This window comes from Protopterus annectens, chromosome 8.part0, assembly GCF_019279795.1.
Source record: "Protopterus annectens isolate FY-2018-M chromosome 8.part0, PAN1.0, whole genome shotgun sequence".
Taxonomy (NCBI): domain Eukaryota; kingdom Metazoa; phylum Chordata; order Ceratodontiformes; family Protopteridae; genus Protopterus; species Protopterus annectens.
The window spans coordinates 204,687,871-204,710,204 of NC_056741.1; the positions used below are offsets into that span (position 1 = coordinate 204,687,871).

General features: G+C 38.9%; 1 long non-coding RNA gene across 1 annotated transcript in view; it reads left to right on the forward strand.

Annotated features, from left to right (window-relative positions):
* The window catches only part of LOC122807985, a 369,059-nt gene that overhangs the window by 90,268 nt on the left and 256,457 nt on the right, over positions 1 to 22,334 (forward strand). The window contains exon 3 of the long non-coding RNA XR_006365749.1: positions 10,954 to 11,178. This is a non-coding gene — a long non-coding RNA (uncharacterized LOC122807985). The remainder of the gene's footprint in view (positions 1 to 10,953; positions 11,179 to 22,334) is intronic.

Here is a 22,334-nt window from a genome sequence, read left to right on the forward strand (position 1 = left end):
TATATATATATATATATATATATATATATATATATATATATATATATACATATATATATATATATATATATATATATATATATATATATATATATATATATATATATACATACACACACACACACACACACACACACACACACACACAGAAATGCCATTTGTCATGTTTGATTACATTTATTTATTTTCCTGTACGTTACATTCTTGGCTTTTGTCAGTTTCCTTGACATTCTTAAACAGTTTTTCATATCCCTGCCTCATTGCATTACACACGTGAAATGCAGATTAAGATGCCATAAAGGATTTGTATAGCTTCGAATGTAAAGCTTTGCTCCCTTCAGCTGACCACCTCTGAACTTCAAAACAGTTCAGAAGAGGTGTCATTTGCTTTTTGTGCACCAGGGTGAATTATGTATTTATTTTTGTGTGCATTCTTATATTCATTGTTTTAGTCACTCAGTACAAGAATCAGCCTTGAAGATCCTCATCTATCCCAGTGGAAAAGTAGGAAAAGCAATTATCTGGGATGGTTAATAATCCAACTATTAGGTTAACCATTTTATTAACCACCAAAGATATAGCTCCTCAAGAGTAGTACACTTGCACATGTTGTTTCATGCCAGAGTGATTACCTTATGTGGGCATGCACTGGAGACAAAGCTAATATGTGGCCTTAATAGTTATTGTTGTAACACTTATAATCTATGATGAACACGGATGCATGGTGTCTGCTCCCTACTCTGTTGTCATGTCTGGCACTGGTTCCCTATAGTTTCAGGCTGCTTTGTCATGGCAGTGGAGTAAGGATCATTCTATAATTATCTTAGTGCAGGGAATCTAGTGTTGTAAGTATTCCAGTTGGGAGGAACTTGTTCATAATACAAAAAAAAAAAAAAGAAAGAAACGGTGCTCACCCAAAATTCACATACAAGCATGGCTGCAGCCTTAAAAATCATTTTGAAAGCATTTTGATCAATAAAAAGGATGCCCCAGTAAAATGCCTAAATGTATATGGATATAAATACTTAGAGAAATGCTTATATGAGCAATCGCACAAAAAACTGAAACATTTTTTTCCTATTTTTTTTTCAAGGGGCAAGCTCCCTTTTTCATCCATTGCTAATTATATACACTAACTCCAACATTGCACAACAGTGGAATAAAGGCAGATTCCCTTACCCTGCTGTAAAGCGATCCCATGGAAAAGACTGCCAGTAGAAACTCCATTGCATAGAACATTTGCTCATATGAGTGTTTGCCTTTTTTTCACCACTAAAAAGCTTTCACTCATGCGAGCATCCGCCCTTTCGGACTGTAACTATATACTGAGATATATACTTATATGCATGTATATTGAAACTTCCAGATAACATCGGCTTTGTCAACACAGTTTAGTCAACAAAACAGAAGGTTAACAGGTGTGCAATATTGACAATCCATGGGATTGGGGAATATGCCTCTAACCTGAGGATTGGATGATCTTTGAGTCAGTAAGGATTACATGAGGGTTGGACCCCTGCAAAAAAATATGTTCTTAAATGTTTTTGTAGTTTAGTTACATGCCACTACTTAGGACTGGAATGGTTTTCTGAATTTTTGATGCAGAAGAATATTCCACAAAACCAAATCAATGTTTATGTCAATTTATTGGAGTTTGTACTAAAAATAATTTTGTTAAATCTGGAGGTGACTTGTTCTTACAACAAGCTGGGGTAGCTATGGGTAGAGCATGTGGGTTTTTTTTGCCAACATTATCATGATACAATGGGAGAAAATGTTTTTATTTAACTTATCTTGTTTTGCAACATGTCAATTCTACACATGCTTTTTGGATGATATTTTCATCCTGTGGAATGAAGCTCACGACATCCCCCTTTTTTGTCATATCTTAATCAAACAACAGAGTTTCTTGCATTCACCCATGAGAGCAATGATGTGAACATAACTTACCTGGATATATGGTTGGCCAAGGATAACACAAACAGAAAATTCACCTCCACAATTTATAGGAAACCCACATATTTCAACAGTTTTCTCCATTTTGACAGTTTAAACCCTATAACACAGAAAAGGCAGTGGTCAAGGACCAGTTTGCAGGGGCAGCCTGAATGACCACAGAAGGTAATGCCTTTTGGGATGAGTGCATATTGCTGAAAAACATTTTTAAAGTGTGGCTATCCTATAAACTTTGTAGACAACTTGATGCTAGAGGTGATAAATAAACGTGAGTCTCATCATTTTATGTCAATTCTGGGAGGCACTTGTGTGACCAACAGTGGGGGTGAAGAAGTCCTAGATGGTGGGGATACAACATCAATGCCACCCATGGCTGAGACCATGAACACAAACACAGAGACCTTCAGGAATTCCTTTATTACAACCTATTCTACTTAAGGTCACCCTGTGAAATCAGTTCTGGGAAGAATTGGTGTCTTCTCCTAAAAGAGAATACCATTTGTGATTATGTGAAGCCAGGTCCACTAGTGGTATTCAAAAGGGGCAGGAATTTGAAGACAATATTAGATCACAGTTGGTCCAAACACCAACATAAGAAAAATGTTGAATTTATGGGGATGAAAAAGTGTGGTTGCTGCCCCTGCTGGCTCAATATTCTGGTGTGCCATGAAATTGCTTTGAACAACCAGGTGTTCACTATAAGAAACAGATTCAATTGTTGTACAACACATGTGGTATATTATAGCAATAACCCACGCCTGGGTGTGGGTAATGCTGGATTTACCCACGGTTGGTGTGGTTTGGTCCCGAGGGCAAAGCCCGAGGGACCAAACAAAGCCAACCATGGGTAAATACAGCATTACCACACCCAGAAGTGGTTATTATTATATCTAATGACATTATTTAAGAAAAAAATAATTAATTTTCTTAAATAATGGCATTGTATAATGCCTCCTTGCTGCCCTTCCGCAGCTGTCTGGTATTCTGCGGCAGTTCTGATGTACTGCGCATGCGTATGCCTACGTAGTACATCAGAGCTGTGGGCAAAAGCAATGGAGAAAGCAAGATCTCCGTTGCTTTTTACAAACTGTTTCGCTATGTTAAGTGGGTTTAACATAGCGAGACAGCTTTAAAAAAAGCAACGGAGCTGTTGCTTTTTTTAAGGCTGTCTCGCTATGTTAAGTGGGTTTAACATAGCGAGACAGCTTTAAAAAAAGCAACAGAGCCGTTGCTTTTTTTAAAGCTGTCTCGCTATGTTAAACCCATTTAACATAGCGAAACAGTTTGTAAAAAGCAACGGAGAAAGCAAGATCTCTGTTGCTTTTTACAAACTGTCTCGCTATGTTAAACTCGTTTAACATAGCGAGACAGCATGAAAAAAAGCAACAGAGAATTTCCGTTGCTTTTTTTAATGCTGTCTCGCTATGTTAAACGAGTTTAACATAGCAAGACAGTGTGAAGCAACGGAGATCTTGCATTCTCCGTTGCTGTAAAAAAAAAAAAAGAGTTATAGTAATGGAAAAAGTCTGGGCGACCGGACCTTTTTCTATTACTATAACTCTGATTTACAACGTGCACGCTGACCAATCAGCGTGCACGTTTTTTGAATATTAATGGGGGGGTTGTTGTATAATGTGCACTATGTATGTTCTAGCCCTGTTTTTGCACAGGAAAAACAGATAGGAGACTGAGAGATAGAATATATGAATATTTAAATGAAATCAGAAAGAGAAAAGAGACTAATGCCCTCTACAAACACATAAAATGTTACCCACACCACACGTTCAAATTCTGTATTTTGGAACAAATGCCTTTTAACAGCAATAAAAGGCTATGGACCTTATTACTGGAAAAAACATGAATTATAATGGCAATTGCATCTGAATGCAATAACTGGCCTGGACTGAATGAACATGTTTCAATAGCATATTTGCTTAAGTTAAAAGCACCAGAAAGATGAGTCCTAAATATAGGGTTGATATTTTACATATTTTATATACTTTTTGTCTTCATTTTTCTCATTTTATGGGGAATGCATTTTGTTCGATTTTATATATATATATCTATATATATATAGATATATATATATAAAGACAGAGAGAGAGATAGGTAGATATACACAAAATCTATAAGATGTGTGTGTACTTCCATCACTGTTTGTCCGATGAAGTTCATGTATTTTGCAAAATAAAGTGCTTATCTCTTATAGTTTTAAACAAGTTTTTATTTCAAAAAATTTGTAGATTAAAGTTCTTATGGATTTTATCTGAAGCAGTTTGATTCCCTGGGCATTCCATTTGTGTTTTAATCTGCATTTCTTCGGTTTGTTTTTTGCATGAAAAAAAGACTAAAAACATAGACACATAAGAGCAAATCTCAAAAATTACTCTTGTCCTTTAGACCTTTTTCTGCATGGGAGGAGGGGCAAGCCTCCCTGCACCCCCACACCGCTGAACTAATATATATACCAACTCCAAGATCACAATACCTCAGAAAAAGGGAAATTTTGAGAAATAACATCCCAGACTTAGCACATATATATTGGTTCTTTCAGCTATTCAGTCTCCGTGTTTTGGAAACTTGCTCTACTGGGCCCTGACATTTCAAATTGTTACCAATAAACACAGTAGATATGCACCAATTCTTACTTGCAGTTTCACTTTACAGAGGAATCATTCTCTACTTCGAGCACTGGTAACTACTAGAGTAATCTCAGACATTGCATTTTACTTACATTGAAAGAATATTCAATATCAATTAATTTAAAACATACTAGCACTGTTCTATGCATCCATTTGGTGTCTGAGTTGATTTTTCTCATCAGTTATTACTGCCAGAGGGAGTGCAGTATTCTGATCTATTTCTACAGCCCCTGCGTGACTTTGCAACAGCTATATTCAAGCATTGTAACTGCATCAGGAAAAAAAAAGAAATTTACCAGATCATAAATTAACTCTTGTTTTAATCTTGACAGTAAACATAACATTCTCTCCACACTCATGCACAATTGTTGCCCAAGACCCCTGCTTAGAAACCGCGCCAGTAATTTAAACTGACATTTTAGATTTCTTACTATTTATTAAGCTCATAGCTCTTCAATCCAAATAGCATTACACTATCGCAACCTTATGCTTCTTGTGTAATAAGACAGAATCACAAAGAAATCCAACATAAATATCCTTGATTTAAATAAAGTTAGCAGGCACATAAAATATTAGGAAACTGCGCATGATTGTACAGGTGTATTGTCTCCTGACTATAGGCAAAATGAAGGCATTATGATAGTCATCATCCCTGAAAATATTATTTCATAACTTGCAGCAGACTTTCAGACTCCCACAGTCAGGATGGATTACCTTTAGTCATTATGAGTGGTCTCACAATTTCATATTTCTCTCGGACAACATAATACACATTTCTTAACATGAACATGTCCATATTTATTTATTTATTTATTTTATTTTATTTTACATTTGTTGACCGGGCTAGTCTAGCTGGATACATATCCGTTTACAGTAGAGGCCCGGGGAGAAAAGCTCCAGTTCAGTTAAAATTACAGTAATGAATATGATTAGAGCAAAATATTTAACAATTTTTCAACAAAGATTTCTAACAGGTACAAGAGAGGCAGAGCAATAACATTTCAGAAACTTATCAGTCTTACATTATAAGAGAGGATAACAAAAACATTTAAAATGTACAATGTCTAGTTCTATTAGTAACATAGAAGGATGTAACAAAAAAACAAAAAACTAAGGATAAAATAGTTTGAGGCATAAGTTAAGAATAAATCTCATCTCCAGAAGGCATCAGGTAGGGGCTTAGAGAGAGGAGACAAAAATTAGTTGTATTTAGACTATATTTCAGTCGGGATTGGTACAGGGACATAGCCAATGTGAAATAAGATGTTCTTTGATTTGTTTTTTAAATAGAGAGGTAGATTCAAGACAAGTTAAAGTTTGAGGAAGTTGATTCCATACTTTACCTATAGAATTAGAAAATAATGCATCCCCAGCTTTATTATATGATTTAGTTATTGATACCAGGAACTTATTTGCAGAAGTGTGGTTAGGTTCTTATATGGAGAAATGAGGGCTGGGAGTATTTTCGGAGATGAAGAGTTTGTGTATGATGAGTAATTGTTGATACAATAGGTGGTTCTTTAGTTCTAGCCAGTTTAGTTGTTTAAGGTTGTGACAGTGGTGAGTTCTAAGGTGTAGCATTAATGAATCTAGCTATACTGTTATAACAGGTAGAGAGTTTGTTGATGTTATTTTTAGAAAGTGTGGTAAATATAGCTGAGGCATAAAAAGGTGGAAAGCAGGTGGGTCTGTGCAATAGTTTTTCTGGTTGCAGGGTTCAGGAAGGATTTAATTCTATAGAGTGTCCCAAGTTTTTTGTTAACCGCTTTAATAGAAGTGTTAATTTGTTCTTGAAGTTCAGATGGTTGTCAATGGTTACACCTAACAGTCGAGTGGTATTATCAGGGTTAATACAGGTGGCATTATTAGAGGAGATAGTAAAGAAAGGTGTAGGAGATTTATTTGTAGGAGTAAAGAGCAATAGCTTTGTTTTTGGGGTTAAGGAGGAGACAGTGCTGCATAAACCATATTTCAACATTATGAAAGGTTGTTTGGGTGATGGACTGGAGAGGGAATATCTGTAGCTGAGCAGATCAAAGTTGAGTCATCTGCATATTGGATACAGGTTGCTTGTGGCACATTCAAATTAAGATCATTGATAAATAATGAAAAAGAAGGGTCCAAGGATAGAGCCTTGTGGAACTCCGATATTTACAGGGAGCAAGGATGATAGGTTATTTTCCCAACGTACTGCTTGTTGCCTGTTCGAGATAGCTTCTAAACCACTGTAAAGAATGTAAGCTTAGAGGAGGTTGTTAAGTTTTTCAAGAAGTATGTTGTGGTTAACCATATCAAAGGCTTTTGATAGGTCTAAAAATAGTGCAGCAGAGAATTGGTTAATATTACGATTTTTATTGATAGAGTCAGTAAAGGAAAGTAGGGCAGATGTAGTACTGTGGTGGGGCCTGAAGCCATGTTGACAGTTGGATAGAAGTTTGTTTTGAAGAAGGTAGTCAAGAAATTGTTTGTGTATGCACCTTTCCATTATTTTTGCTAATGGGAGAGTAAGGCAATAGGTCGATAGTTGGATATTTCGGAAGAAGGGCCACCTTTATGAAGGGAAATTATGTGAGAAATTTTCCACAAGGTAGGGATTTTCCTTTCAGAGATGGTCCTGTTTATCAGTGTAGATATTGGGAGATAAATAGCTTTAGCAGCTATTTAAGAATTCGGATGGGAGTTTGTCAGATGGAGTGCAAGGCTTTAGTTTTAATAGAAGTTTATATATGATAGATGATGAAACAGGTTGGATTTGAAAGGCATTAGTAGAGGCAGTTGAGTTATTATGTGGGAGGCTATGGGTGTTGGTAGGAGTTGGCTAGGGTTAGAATAGCTTCTATAAAGTAGTTATTAAAGGCATCTGGGATTTGTGTAGAGGAGTTAGGGTTCAATCCTGTAGGAGTAAGAGTAGGAGAATGTCCAGGTTTTAGAAGTTTATTAATGCCTGCCCAAAATTTTGTGGGGTATTCTGAGTAGTATTTTGTAGATTAAGATAATATTCCTTTTATCGCTAAGAGTAGATTTCTTGGTAGAATTTCTTAACTGTTTATAGAGGAGATGATCAGCTGGAGATTTTGTAGCTCCATTTAGCCCAGATTTTGTTTCTCTGTATCATTCTTTCTTTTGTTTGCTTAGATAGCCACGGGCAGTTTTGGCTCTTATCCTGGTGGTGTGAAAAGGAGCGTGATAGTCCAGGATCTGCAAGAATTTAGTGTTAAAATAGGAAACTGCTTCATTAAGTTCAAGGTGTGATAAAGGAGACCAGTCACAAGCTTGTAATTCATTAAGGAAGTTATCAGGGTTGAAAAATCTTTGGCAAGTTCTTAGTTTATGCTCATTAGGAATATACAATTTTTGTCTGATAACATAAGTAATAATATGATCACTAATACTATCAGGAAGAGTCCCAGGAGTATAGTTGTCAGGGGAATTATTTATTAGAATCCAATCTAGTATTGTTTCTTTCATGTTGGGTTTGTGGATTCTAGTTGTTGTTGTAATCAATTGAGAGTAACCATGGAGGTTTATATGGTTTGTAGGATTTTGGGCTTTGCAGGTATTCCAATCAATGTTAAAATCGCCAAGTATAATGGTTTCTTGGGGTAGTTGGTTAGTAAGAGAACTGAGTAAGTTTTCTAGGATTAGGGTATTATTTCCAGGGGGAAGATACATACAAATAAGATAGATAGCTTTGTTGTCATTAATTTGAAGTTTGACTGATAGAATTTCTGACTTAGGGCCTGTTAATGGAAGTTCCTTGAAAAGTGTAATTTGTAAGTGAGATTTAAAGAGAATGGCTATCCACCTTTTTTCTTAGTTCGGTCATTTCTAAGTATATTGTAGCCAGGAGGTGTGATTTCCTGGTCAGGAGTAGAGGGTTTTAGCCATGTTTCTGTTATACATAATATATCAAATGAATGCAAATCTAGGAGAGCATGAAGATGGTGAATTTTGTTGTTAATACTTCTGATGTTAATATGAGCTACAAGAAGGGAATTGGTTGCTTTAGTATTTTGTACAGTAGAGGGAGAAGAATTAATATTATGGGAAACGTTGCTTAGGGTAGAGGGTCCAGGATTAGGATGAATGTCGCCATGTGAGAGGAGTTGAATATGGTATTGTGATAGTATTTTTAGAAGTTTGAGGCAAATATTAGAGATTTTCTTGTTAAAATGGAGGGTTATGTGAGATGGCCTATGATATTTTGGTAGTATATAGTTGGAAGAATAGGTAATGTTACTATGTTTAAGGTTGCTTTGGAAAGAGGAAGGTAAAGTTTGCTTTAGATGAAGGTTATGTTCGTATAAAGTGTTAATTTGTAGAGAGGTAATATAGTATGATAAGGATAGAGAAGTTATAACAGTAGTAGAGAGAGGGCATAGGTGAGAAAGGCTATGATAGTTGAAGACATGGTAGCGAGGAGTTACACAGAAAAGCTAAATGTACTAGTTAAGGTCTCAGTAGTTAAGGACGAGGTGGGATAAAAAGTAGTAGGAGAGGAATAGCTAGAGATAATATAGTATATGGAAGATAGGAAGGAGAGAAATAGCGATAGACAGATAAGGAATTATTAGTGGTATAATAGATGACAAAATACAGTTAGGGTGGGGAGATGAAATGGATAGGGGAGTGGTCAAGTAAAGAGGAGAGGATAGGTAAGGAGTACAGAGGGTGTGACTAGTGAGGTATAAGTTAAGGACCCCTAGGGGTGGGTGGGATATGGGGGTAGGGAGGGGAGCTATAACCTAGACCTGATGAAGCTACCTTTAGCGAAAGCGCTTGTCTGTTTGGAATAAAATTACATCTAATTAATCATTTGGAGATCTTCGGAGATTTTTTGGATACCTACAACAAGTTTATATCTCATTGCTTCACCCTCAGTTATCCAGAAGTTTTTTTGGACCTTATTATTTGTGATTCTAGTTCTAACTGAGGGGTTTACTGTAGTGGTGGTTTCACACTTTCCTATGTATACAAACAAAAGTGCTTAATTTTAATAAAATGCATTTTTTTCTTGGATTACCCTGGCGCATCTCATCAGTATGGTTGTTCTATTGTATGTTTAGTAATAACCCATTATGCTGCACTGCAGTGTCAGTAATCATTCTACCTAGTACGGTACTAGAACCCACAGCCTTCTGCACCAAATGTGTGGTACCTGTTGTGCCACTGACTAGATTATCTGTGAAAGCTTAAGCCACCAGACTGAATAAACTATCCACCCTGAAATGTGTTGTCTCCAACAATACAATTATAAGAGCCACTCCAAAACAAGATGATGAGAAGATGCATTGTTAGTTTTCAATCTTATGCAGCACAAAATCATACCTACCTCCTGTCCTGTCATCTTACAAGATGCACTTGTATATCCTAAACTAATATCATGGCGTCAGCTTCCTACATTATTGGCATTGTTTCTGTATGTTACTGAGTTTGGAGAGACAGAGACATCTACTCTAATATTGTCTTTCATTTGGAAAATGCTGACATACTATTTTTTTACTTGTATTATATTCCCTGTAAAATCTTCTCAATATTGTTCACTGCAAATTTTTTGTTATTGGAGAATCTTCTAAATTTTGTCTTTCAGCTTTTCCCAGTTAGGGGTAGCCACAGTGGAACTCCGGTCCCCTAATGATTGGCAGTAGATTATTATGTGCCGAGTTGCCAACTCTGACACCCAACCTTCAACGAAGGTACACCCATTCACGCATGTCTCCATACAGAAGATGTTTTAACTGAGAATCAAACAGGACAACGTCTTACCGTGAGGCGACAACGCTACCGCAGCACCACCACCACTAATATTTGGAGAATCTTCTAAATATTGTTCATTATACAACTTTTGTAACAATGTTTTGTAACTTGTTCTGGAGCATTTCTCCCTGGGCCTCCGCTGAAAATGGGTTCCACCCAGATGGACTATCCCGGTAAACAAAAGTAAAATAAATAAATAATAAGCCTATCTGAAGTAGAAACATTTACTATAATTTTATATAACAACAGCAAATTACAGTATGCAATTTGAAACAACAATTTAACAATTGGATTTCACCTATGAATGTTGTCTTTGATGGAAGCATATGAATTACTGTCTTAACCAGTTAAAAAAAGGTTGCCAGATTTATTTATTTTTTTGAGTATTGAGACTTTAGAAACAAACCCAACCAGAAAACACATTGTTTTCTCTTTCTTTATAGTAATATAAATGCGCACTTCAGCTTATACTGCTAGCCCTTTATTGTTATACATATAGAAAGCAATTTGAAAAGAATTACTGCACCATGTTAAAAGTATACTTTTACTGCTGTTATCTGAGTATGAATTCGTTTGACAGCTTGACTTTTCTTTTAAGTTTTTCAGGGTGTCTTTCAAGATGATGGAATTCAGACTGAAGCTCTTAATCAAAACTTATCCAACCTAAAGGAAGAGAACATATATAATAGAACAAATATATCTGAGGTGTCTTCTCAGCGGAACACAATCATACATGAAAACAATGCATACAAAACAAAAATAAATTATCTGACCGAGATATTAAAAGATGCATATTTCTTTAAACCAAAGGACATTAAACAAGGTATTTTTGACCTATGATTTCCTTCCACAAAATGTTGTAGTTTTGCATTGTATTCAATTTATTAAATATGCAAGAAGAAAATATTGCAGGTAGTCTGATATGGCAACGTGTATGATTCTAACAATGAATGCTTTTTCTTGTAGTGCTCTGGAAATGCTTTATTACTTTTTACTTTTGAAGGAGAAGGACTGCTTGGTCCCATGAAAGTACCGTCTCTGGTTTTAAACTCTGAAAAAGGTTATGCATTTCTATGTTTACTATTAGTGAAATAATTTTGGCACCTTACTCCTGTAAGATAGACTGTTTTTAGTCTTAAATTACTACTAATATAGGTTTATAGGTTCATACCATGTTACTAGGCTAATGGTCTGAGGGTCTTTACAAGCCTAGACATTAAATCCCAATAAAATACAATAGAAGAGATATTGTCTATGCCTAAGATTTTTCTAGCAAGGACTACCCATAGCCAGCAGAGAAGCAGGGGCAATCCCGGGCAGAAAGTTATGGTCTCCTATCCAGTCATCCAGGTTGGGCTTAAACAGGGTCATGGTGGTGCTCTGCTTGACATGGATTGGAAGCCTATTTCAGAGGAGTGACAACCACTGAGAGATATGTCTGTCCAGCAGGTCCTATTTATGTCGCAGGCTAGATTGAGGTCCCTGGAAAGGGTGACTCTACTCCCATTTGACTTATGGATGTGCAGCATTTTCATTAGATTTGAGCCAGAGATAGTCTTGTAATCCAGAGTTAAGTTGCCTCTAAGCAGTCTATACCCTACTAAGTACAGTGAGAACGACTTCAGTCTGTCCATATAAGACATGTACTGGAGACCCTGAATTTTCTTAGTTATAAATCTCTGAGGTCTCTCAAGTTGCTGCAGGTGTCTGGTATGGTACATATGAAAGGGAGCATTATATATAATAATAGACCTGATGAGGGATGAGTACAGTGGAGTTATAACCTCCTTTGGTCTTGAGGCTATGCCTTTTCAAATCAGGTGAGGGATGTAGAATGTCCTGCTCACCAGAGTAGACACATGGTGACTGAAGTTGAAATCACAGTAAACTTGGGTTCCCAGATTTCTCACTACAGAATTGGTACTTAGGGTATTGTCGTTTATTTTATAATCAGCATGGACATTGTTTTTACCCAAGGGAATGATGATGCATTTTTTAGCATTTAGATTAAGACCATGGCTTTGGCAGCAATTGTTCATCTGTGTAAGCCTGTTTTGAAGAATGCTGACATGCTAGAAGATTCAACGATAGCACCTAATTTACAGTCATCTGCAAACTTGGCTAGCGACAGAGTATCCGTTTTAGCCTCAACTTCTGAGAAGCATATGCTAAACAAGAGGGGGCCCAACAGTGATGTTTGTGGAATCCCACTAGTGACAGGTCTGCTGGTAGAGGCAAAGTCTTCCACTTTGACTGAGTGTTGTCAATATGTGATCCAGATTACAGCCCACCTGACAACATAGCAGTAGATATTCAACTGGGTTTAGTTTGTCAATGATGCCCGAATATGGAATTGTGCCAAAGGTCTTGACCAAGTCAAGATAGGCTGCGTGCACAGCTTTGTCTCCTTCTATGGTCTGCTGAAAATTTTAAAGATGTCCACGAAGTTTAGCAGGCACGACCTACCCTTAACAAAGCCAAACTGAGACAGATCTAGGGTTTGGAGCTCACCTATTTCTTTATTTTTGAGATCCATGATAATTTGCTTCATTGCCTTACAGATGAAGCTGTTTAAACTTATGGGTCTATAGTTACCTGGGTCTGTTGCCAACCTGCCCTTGTGGTGGGGGATAACAGTCACTGTTTTTCATTCAATGGGACAAAGCCAGTACTCAGGCTGTGGTTGAATAGGGTGCCTGGTGGAGTAGCTAGCTCTTCTTTAAGAACATTAGTAATACAACCTGGAATGCCATCTGGTTCCATGGAGGCTGTGCTTTTTGGAAATGCAGGAAGGAGGTGATGTTGAAGACATGGTTTGCGGTATGTTTGGGGTGGGTAGTGGTAAAATTTTTGCCAAACCTGTCAGCTGGCAGTTATGAAATTTCTGCAGAATCAGTGTGTGTGATACCATCTACATTTAGCTCAGCACACATCTGAGTCCTACCTTTTAGGTTGTGGATGTAGCTGAAGAAAGCCTTATGGTTATCCTTGGCTATGGTTGCTAAATTTTTCTTATAGTCACTCTTGGAGGATTTTACAAATTGTCTTTTTTGCTTGTTTAGGCCAAGGAGGGTGCATTTCCAGTTTTGGGTTCTCACTTTTTTATTTTTAGACAGCAGCTTCTTTTGCTTATTGTATAATCTATTAATGCTAGACGTCCACCAGGATGGTTTGTTTTCTTGTGCTTTTTGCCTTAATCCTGTCAGTCATTGCTGTGTCTATACATTTATGTAGATGTTTATACAGGGCATCAGCGTATACCGTAGTATAGCCGTCAGTACCATCTGTGGAAACTGGTGTTTGGAAGTCGATTATACTATCACTTAGGAGGGTATAGTTAGCTTTGGTGAAGTTTTTTTTTTTTTAGCCTGAATTCTCTTTTGGGAAGTTCTGGTGCTACTGCTGCTTCAAAAATTACTGATTTGTGATTGGATTTAAACAATGCAAGCCATACACCTGAGGTGTTGCATTGGTTCCTCATATTGGTGAGAACCAGGTGTAGAATATTAGAGCTCCTTGTGGGGTGGTACACTATTTCTTTCAGGACATTTGAGTTAACAAAATCTAGGAATTTTTGTGCAAGTGAGTTTGGGCTCATATAAGTTTCCCAATTAATGGAGGGATAGTTGAAATTACCCATGACTAGGGTGTTAGATTGTACTTTAATTTGTCCCAAGCAGGTATAAATAAGCCATGTGGGCTTCTTGGCTGATGGAAGGGGACCTATAACTTATGATGACATGAAGGGGGGGGGGTCTTTCCCATTGTAATTTGAACTTGGAGTAACTCCATAGATTTATCTTGTCTATCTGGTCTAGAGGTGTAATTATCTTTAATGAAGATAGATACTCCACCTCCTTTGGATCTCACACTTTCAATCTTCCGTCTGAAAGTGTGGAAGGCATTGTAACCTTACAAGGCCAGGGTACTTTCTGTGGCCTTGAACCAGGTTTCTGTGACTGCACAGACATCAACATCTTCCATGTATAGTAGTGCTTCCAGAGAGTGCAGTTTCTGATTTAAACTGCTAGCATTTAGCAACATGACCCTTAGTTTCTTTGTGCTTGATATTTTCATGTCAGAAAATTTGTTTTTGTGGCCTTGCCTAAAAAAGGCATTATGGGGGAGGCAAGTGCTTTAGCCAGCAACCGAAGGTCAAGAGGTGCTAGGTAACGTCTATCTCTGGCAAAGCAGCATGATCTATCCACTATGTGATCCCAGGCTGACAGATCTGCTTAAAATAACACCAGAAACTAAGCCAATTATTGAAGTCAATCATTTTTTGTTAATATTGTGGTATCATCCTAGATGAGGGTAAAATGCTGCTTAAGGCTAGGGTCATACCTGCCTGGGGCACATATTCAGAGAGCTCAGTCATGTTTCTCTTCATATAGTCCAGAGGTACATCTGAAGTCATTCACACCAACATGAACCATGATGGAGTCATGTCAGTTCTTGTTGTTGAGAGACTTGAGTGCATGTGTGATCTGACGAATCCTTGCACCAGACAGACAGCTGACCATAACCTTCTCCTTGTTTAACATGGTAAGTGGGGTGTCTGTATGTCTCACTATATCGTCACCTATAACTAAAACATTTGGAATAGATGTGCATTGCCTTAAGAGCTTATTTGTTGAAACACTGATGCTTGTGTTTTTATGTGCATTGGGTGCTTTGGCTGTAGTGTTAGGTATAGAATGTTTGTGTTTAGGAGGTCTCTGAACAGTAATTCCGCATATGAAGTTTTATGTGTTGGGTGCATATTATGAGTAGCAGTTGTGGTGTGTGAGTTGACAACCTGCTCAGTGTTGTTGTTCTCGGCATGAGAGACAGTGATTCCAGATGCTTAGTGTAACAGTATCTCTCACAGATTGTAATTGAGTGATTTAGGACTAATGGGTACATGAGGCAGTTGCTGCAATGCCCCCAAAAACCCATGTCAACCAAGATAGCAGGAGAGATGAGGGAAACTGACAGTCCATAATGCAAGGTTTGAAACTGGTATCTCCACAGATAAGGAGAAAAAGATGGGGGTATCTGGTAGGGGTTATTTTATGGGGACTACCCTATGAGGTATACAGTAGGAGGTCTATAAAAAACAGGTTCTATAGGGTCTGATGTTGATAGGTAAAAGGTAAAATCACTGCTGAGTGGTTCTCTGAACAGCTGAGAGAAGTTTAAGATCTGGTCTGCTAGATACCTCTTCTAAGGAAAAATATGTCTTTTGGCACTTTTGAGTCTGTAACCATGAAGAGTTTCACCATCTGTGCAGCAGTGAACAATGGTACACTGCATGCAAATAACAGCAAAGCAGCTAATACAAGGAAACCAATGAAAATGCTCAGACTGAGCCATGAACCAATGGAATAGCTCAAACTGAGCTCTAAACCAATGAAATAGCTCAAACTGAGCCCTACAACCAGTAACCTTCAATTAGATAGTCCTACTGTACGCTCCTGCCATGCTGGTATTGGGGGGGGGGGGGTTCCAAAAGAAATATCTGGCTACAAATGCGATTAGCTTTTGTAGTGAAATGTGCTTCTTTAAATAATGTATTCTCAAAAATTCAAAGCACATTATGATATAGAAAGAAGTGCAACTGAATATTGGTTATTAAGTTTGTACTACCTTTGAAAAGTACTTTTTAAATTTTATGAGATAAGAAATATAATACACTTAAATAATTATAATATTACTTATGGACTTCAGGATTCAAATGGACTCCTCAGTTCAAACAGTTATGACATCAAATCTACTAGACTATTGGGGATATCTGTACACATTGTCTACATATTGCGTATGGGTCTATGTTTAGTCATCGAATGTTCACTTCATCGAACCTGTGAGATGGGAAAAGTAAATACTTTGCCAGCACTTCCCTGTCTCACACACAGCAGTATTTCTAATTCACCCAGGTGGGGGACTTAACCCAACACCCCCCTAACATGGGTGTTTCCCCTACCAAACCCTCCCTAACCATATATATATATATATATATATATATATATATATATATATATATATATATATATATATATATATATATATATATATATATATATATATATATATATATATATCACATCTGAGACTGCCATACAGTGGAAAAGGGGGTTTAAATACTGTTGTGTGTGAGATGGGGAAGTGTTGGCCAACTCACTATTTTCCCTCTCTCACAGGTTTGATGAAATGGACATTCGATGAACGAACGTTCGCTGATTTGCATTTGTTGATTAGCCTTCGTTGCTTAGTCCATTCAATGACTAAACATAGACCCATTGCATATACACTTAATTTTTTTAGTCAATAGTAATAAAAACATCATTGTACTATTGCACACTATGAATGGGAATATTCCTAATTTTAAACAGTAATGTATTTTTGCGCTGTTAGCAAGAGTCACTTACTATAGTCCCTTTATAATAATTATGATTGTTTGTCATGAAGTCTACTAATTGATGAAGACACACCTAGTCTGTGTAAAATCTATACATAACATGATTCTATTATGGTAAACTTATAAAGAATGCCTAGTTTTATTAGGTATTTTATATTTATATGATACATATTAGACAAAAGTTCTAATTCTTTGTCTTCATTTATCTTCCTGCTCATCATTTCAGCAGAGCGATACTGATATTTATCCTTATAATTTACAAATTTTAAGTAGATATTAGCCAAATCTATGAATCTCACAGTGGCACAGTGGATAGCATTGTCACCTCCTAGCAGGCGTGCCTTCTGTGCAAAGTCTGCATGTCCTCCCTGTGTTTGTGTGGATTTCTTACAAGTGCTTCTGTTTTCTTCCATGTTCCAAAGACATGCAGTAGGTGGATTGGAAACTCTAAACTGGCCATAGGTGTGAGTGTGTGATGTGAAAGAACTACTGCAGCAGGGCTAGCCACCTGGTGGTGTGAACCTTGGCTGTAGATGATTTTCACTGGTAAAGTGACACCCCAAATCCATGTGCAAAAAAGGGGTTGTAGATAGATGGATTAGTTAAATCTATGTAAATCACATTTACATGAAGACTCTGGACTATGAATTTTAACTTGTCTTCCCTAAAAGAATAACAGTAGTTCACTGCTTAAAATCTGCCTTTGCACGGCTTTGGGCGGTCGTGCGCATAGCGCAGTGCCGGTTAAACAAGGTTAAACTTGGTTAAACAAGGTAAAACTTTTTCTGGCTCCGCCAAGTCTGCTCTTCAATTTTTCCCTTAGAACTGTTCTACTTGCAATCTAAACAGCCTATACTCTATCTGAAAAGCTCAGCACTTGCTCCAAAAGCATTTTTATACAGGTAAAGCACTCTTAAACAAAAGAAAGTACTTCATTCACCTAAATTCTGTTGAGTACACATCTCCCTATAGGTCCTTTCTGACACAGTTACACAGCAATCTTTTCACTATTTCTAGCATGTCGAAGGGTCAGTTGCTGGCATCCTCTCCTGTTCAGCTGGTGAATCTGGGAATCTTGAGGCAATATTACAATTGCCTCATGTACACAGACAACCCTCTCCTCCTCCCAACAAATACAAATATATGCGAGAGATGCAACTATATAGCCAAACTGGAGGCTGAGCTCTCTCAATTCAGAACTGGAAAGACCAGTCAGGAGGAGAAGGTAACCACGCACACCACAAACCCAGTCTCACATAGAACTATCACAACAGCAAACCAAACACATAAACACACAAAAACATACTCGGAGGCACTGATTAAAAATCTACCAAAACAACAGAGGCCTCCAAAGCAGACACCCAAGCAACCACCACCTAAAGACATAGCACATGCAACACATAGTTCACAAAGTCAGTGTGCTAAACAGTCACAGCCCTTAAGGCCAAACAACATGCCAGACACACTTGTAATAGGTGACTCCATAGTCAGACACACTGACATCCCGCTCACCAGACTGAACAAGGAATAGGTCACAGTAAGCTGCCTGTCGGGAGCTAGAATCCGCCACATAACACAAGCACTCAGGTCACTCCACAGCAAGTACAAATATGACTCAGTCATTGTACATGCCGGTGCGAACGACCTGAGACGTACCTCCCTGGACTACATGAAAAGAGACATAGAGGAGCTCTCTGATTATGTAGCCCAGGCCGGTATGACCCTGACCCTGAGCAGCATCTTACCCTCACCAAGAATGATGCCACAGTACAAAATGATCAGTTTTAACAATTGGCTTAATTACTGGTGTCATTCTAAGGGGATCCAATGTCTGTCTGCTTGGGATGACATGCTTGACAAGCCACGCTGCTTCAAGGGATGGCTTGCACCTGTCACTCCTGGGCTTCCGGATATTGGCCAAGGCTCTTGCCACCCACATAGTGCCTTTTTTAGGCAAGGCTCAAATGACAAACCTACCTCCCTAGAAAACACAAGTGGAAAAAACTAAGGGTAATGCTGCTCAATGCCAGAAGTCTAAACCTCAAGATGCACGCCCTCGAAGCCCTCCTCAGTATGGAGAACATCGATGTCTGTGCAGTGACTGAAACCTGGTTCAAGGCTCCTGAGAGCACCCCAGCACTATCAGGTTTTACCTCATATCATGCTTTCCGGCCCCAAAACTTGGACCAAACCACAAAAGGAGGGGGAGTATCCATTTTCATCAAAGATACCCACACCTCCAGGTTAGTGGCAACGCACGAAGCATCGGAGACTATCCAGGTGCAACTAACCATAGGCAAAACTGCCTTACAGTTTGTATCATGCTACAGACCACCCTCTCAAACTCAGGAACCCCACACAGCCTTCTTGAAGACACTGGAGAGTATGAATGTCTTTCCAAATACCATCATTTTGGGAGACTTCAACTATCCAAACATAGACTGGGAACATTACTGAAGCCCCAACACCCTAGCCCAAAGGTTCCTAGAATTCATAAACTCAAATGCAATGGAACAACTAGTCACCATTCCCACAAGAGGAGACAATATACTAGACCTGATCATCACAAACATGGGGACAAAATGCTCCACACCGGAAGTATATCCCTCTTTGGTAAGATCAGACCATAAATTAATCTCACTGGAAATCCACATTCCGCCCCCACCCCCTGCACAAAAGACCACAGTGAAGAACTTCTCAAAAGCAAACTTCACACTTCTTAAGACTGAAGTGGTATCCTTCAAGGCCCCTGGGCCAGTGGAAACCACAACCCACACTGCTGAATCCTTTGCAAATGCCTTCTATGGGCACCTTCAAGAATGCATGGATCATGCAATCCCAAATAAAACCAAGACCCATTCCCCCAAAGGCAGGCGCCCGGTCTGGTGGACCCCAGCCATAAACAAACTTTACAACAGGAGGAGGAAGCTACTACATGACAGAGCAAAATCCCTAAAAGGGAAGGCGTCTCTGATCAGTACTAGCAAAAAACTATGATCACTTATAAAATCATCCAAGGCCAACTTTGAGAGAAAAATCGCAAAAGACACAAAAGACAATCACAAGGCCTTCTTTAGCTATGTTAGGAACCTGGGTGAAACTCCCAGATATGCTCAGAGTTAGTCCAAAATGACACAAAATACACTGAACCCACTGACATTGCCAACATTCTGGCAGACAGGTTCAGTGCAAATTTCTCCTCCCCCCCCCAAAAGGAGAAATAACTATCCCAGCAGAGTGTAGCCTCCCTAACATCTCAGATGCCCAGGTGAGAGCCGCCCTCTCTAAAGCTAAAAACACAGCATCAATGGGACCAGATGGTGTCCCGGGCTGTGTGCTACATGAACTCCAAGAGGAACTAAACCCACACATAAGGCTGCTGTTTAATCTTAGCCTTACTACAGGATACGTACTCAAAGAGTGGTGTACGGCAACGGTGGTCCCACTTCACAAAGGCGGTGCTTCTACGGACCCTGGAAATTACCGCCCCATAAGCTTGACGAGCCTGGTCTGCAAAGCTATGGAGAGGATCATTATGGAACTCATAAACAAAGACATTGGGGACCTACAGACATTGGATCCTACCCAGTTTGGCTTTGTCAAGGGCAGATCCTGCCTTTTGAACTTGGTCGACTTTTTTGAAACAGTCACTAAGGCCATTGATGAGGGTAAGGCAGTTCACACAGCCTACCTTGTCCTTGCAAAAGCCTTTGACACAATACCCCACTCGGGCATCATAGACAAACTCACCAGCTTAAATGTAAACCCATATGTCACAAGATGGGTTGCAACCTGGCTCAAGGACAGAACCCACAGGGTCAGAGTTGCTGGAGCCATGTCAGATTCTAAGCCAGTCACAAGCGGTGTCCCACAGGGCTCAGTCCTGGGACCCCTCTTGTTCGGCATTTATTTTTCCGAGGTACAGGCAAACATAGGAGGATTGTGGCTGACAAAGTTTGCAGATGACTGCAAACTGGGCGCCATAATTGATACTCCAGCAGACACAAACATCTTTCAGAAAGGCCTCATAGAAACGGATAATTGGTGCCAGAGCCATGGCCTTAAGCTGAACACCAAAAAATGTATAGTCATACCCTTTGGGAAAAACAAGGTACCGACAAATTACCACATAGGCGGTAATCCATTAAGTACGGAAGAGGTAATCAGGGACCTAGGGACCCAGGTTGACAGTAACCTCTCATTTGACACTCACATTGCCAAAGTGGTTAGGAAGACCTTCTATATTGCCCACCTTATCATGAAGGGTTTCACATCTAGATCAAGAGAGGTCATTGTGCCCCTGTACTCTTCTCTTATCAGGCCAATGATTGAGTACAATGCCCCATTTGGGATGTATCTCACCCGACACCTGCAGCAGTTGGAAAGACCCCAAAAGTTCCTCACCAAGAGGATAAAGGGTCTTAAACATATGTCATATGCTGCCCGACTGAAAAAACTCCTGCTCTATTCAGTCGCATACCGCCTACTCAGAGGTGATCTGTGCCTGACGTACAAGGCCATGTCCAATCCTGAATTAATGGACATGCTCCACCTCAGAAAATCCAAATCCATCAGAACCACAAGAACAAGTGACTTAAACCTCAACACAGAAATAAATAGGACGTGCTGGAGGGACAGATTCATAACCCAGAGGCTCCCTACACTCTGGAACAGAATCCCAGTCCATGTTAGGCAGAGCCCCTCACCGACTCTATTCAAGAGAAATGTCGACGAGTGGATGGGAGATCGTAGGTTTACCCCGGGGGTCATCTCTGTGTCACTACTAGACAGAGGCATAGTAAACTAAACCCTAAAAGGGCGTAGTATTCTCATCCTAAGGGGTGGTGTAAGCCACATACACTCTGGCTAGGCTTATAAATGCCTTAGGGCAGATAGCCTAGTACGAACCTATGAACCTATGAACCTATGAACATTATGTGAAGGAGTTCTTCCTTCTGTAAACATGCTAATATGTATAAATTATTTTAAGGAAAATGGCTGTATAACATTGCAATTAATTTAGATGGTGTTTTTAATTTTAAATACAGGAAAAAAGATGCACATTAATGAACTGTCATATGTTTTACACAATGAAAATCCTATCATATAGCATCCTAAACAAAATAACACATTTTAGTTCTGATATTTAACAAGTTTTTTTTTATTTTTATTTTTTGTTCTTCCCCTCTTCACATTCACAGTTGACCATCAGTTGCTACCAGTTCCTTTCCTCATTCATCGGGTCTATCACACCCGCTTTAGACTCTCCCAGGCACAACCTGCTCTATTATCCAGGGCTGGTGGTGTGATTGAGGAGACTGGTGGAACATCATACACTTGCTGCTGGAGAGTGTGTCCTACCTCTTCCTACACCATTCCAACCCTAGAGTCTCTGTAGTCACTGCCTACTGGAGATACACTTGAATTTCCATGTATGTTTAATCTCCTGATCAAAGGGTATGCTACTTGGAGCATGGAGCTCACTAGGCTTTTCATGCTGCTGTTGCAGTGAGCCTAGGCATAATTTCTTCCCCAGGCTATGTTAGCCAACATTAGCCATTCACTCTAGTCCTCCTCACCAC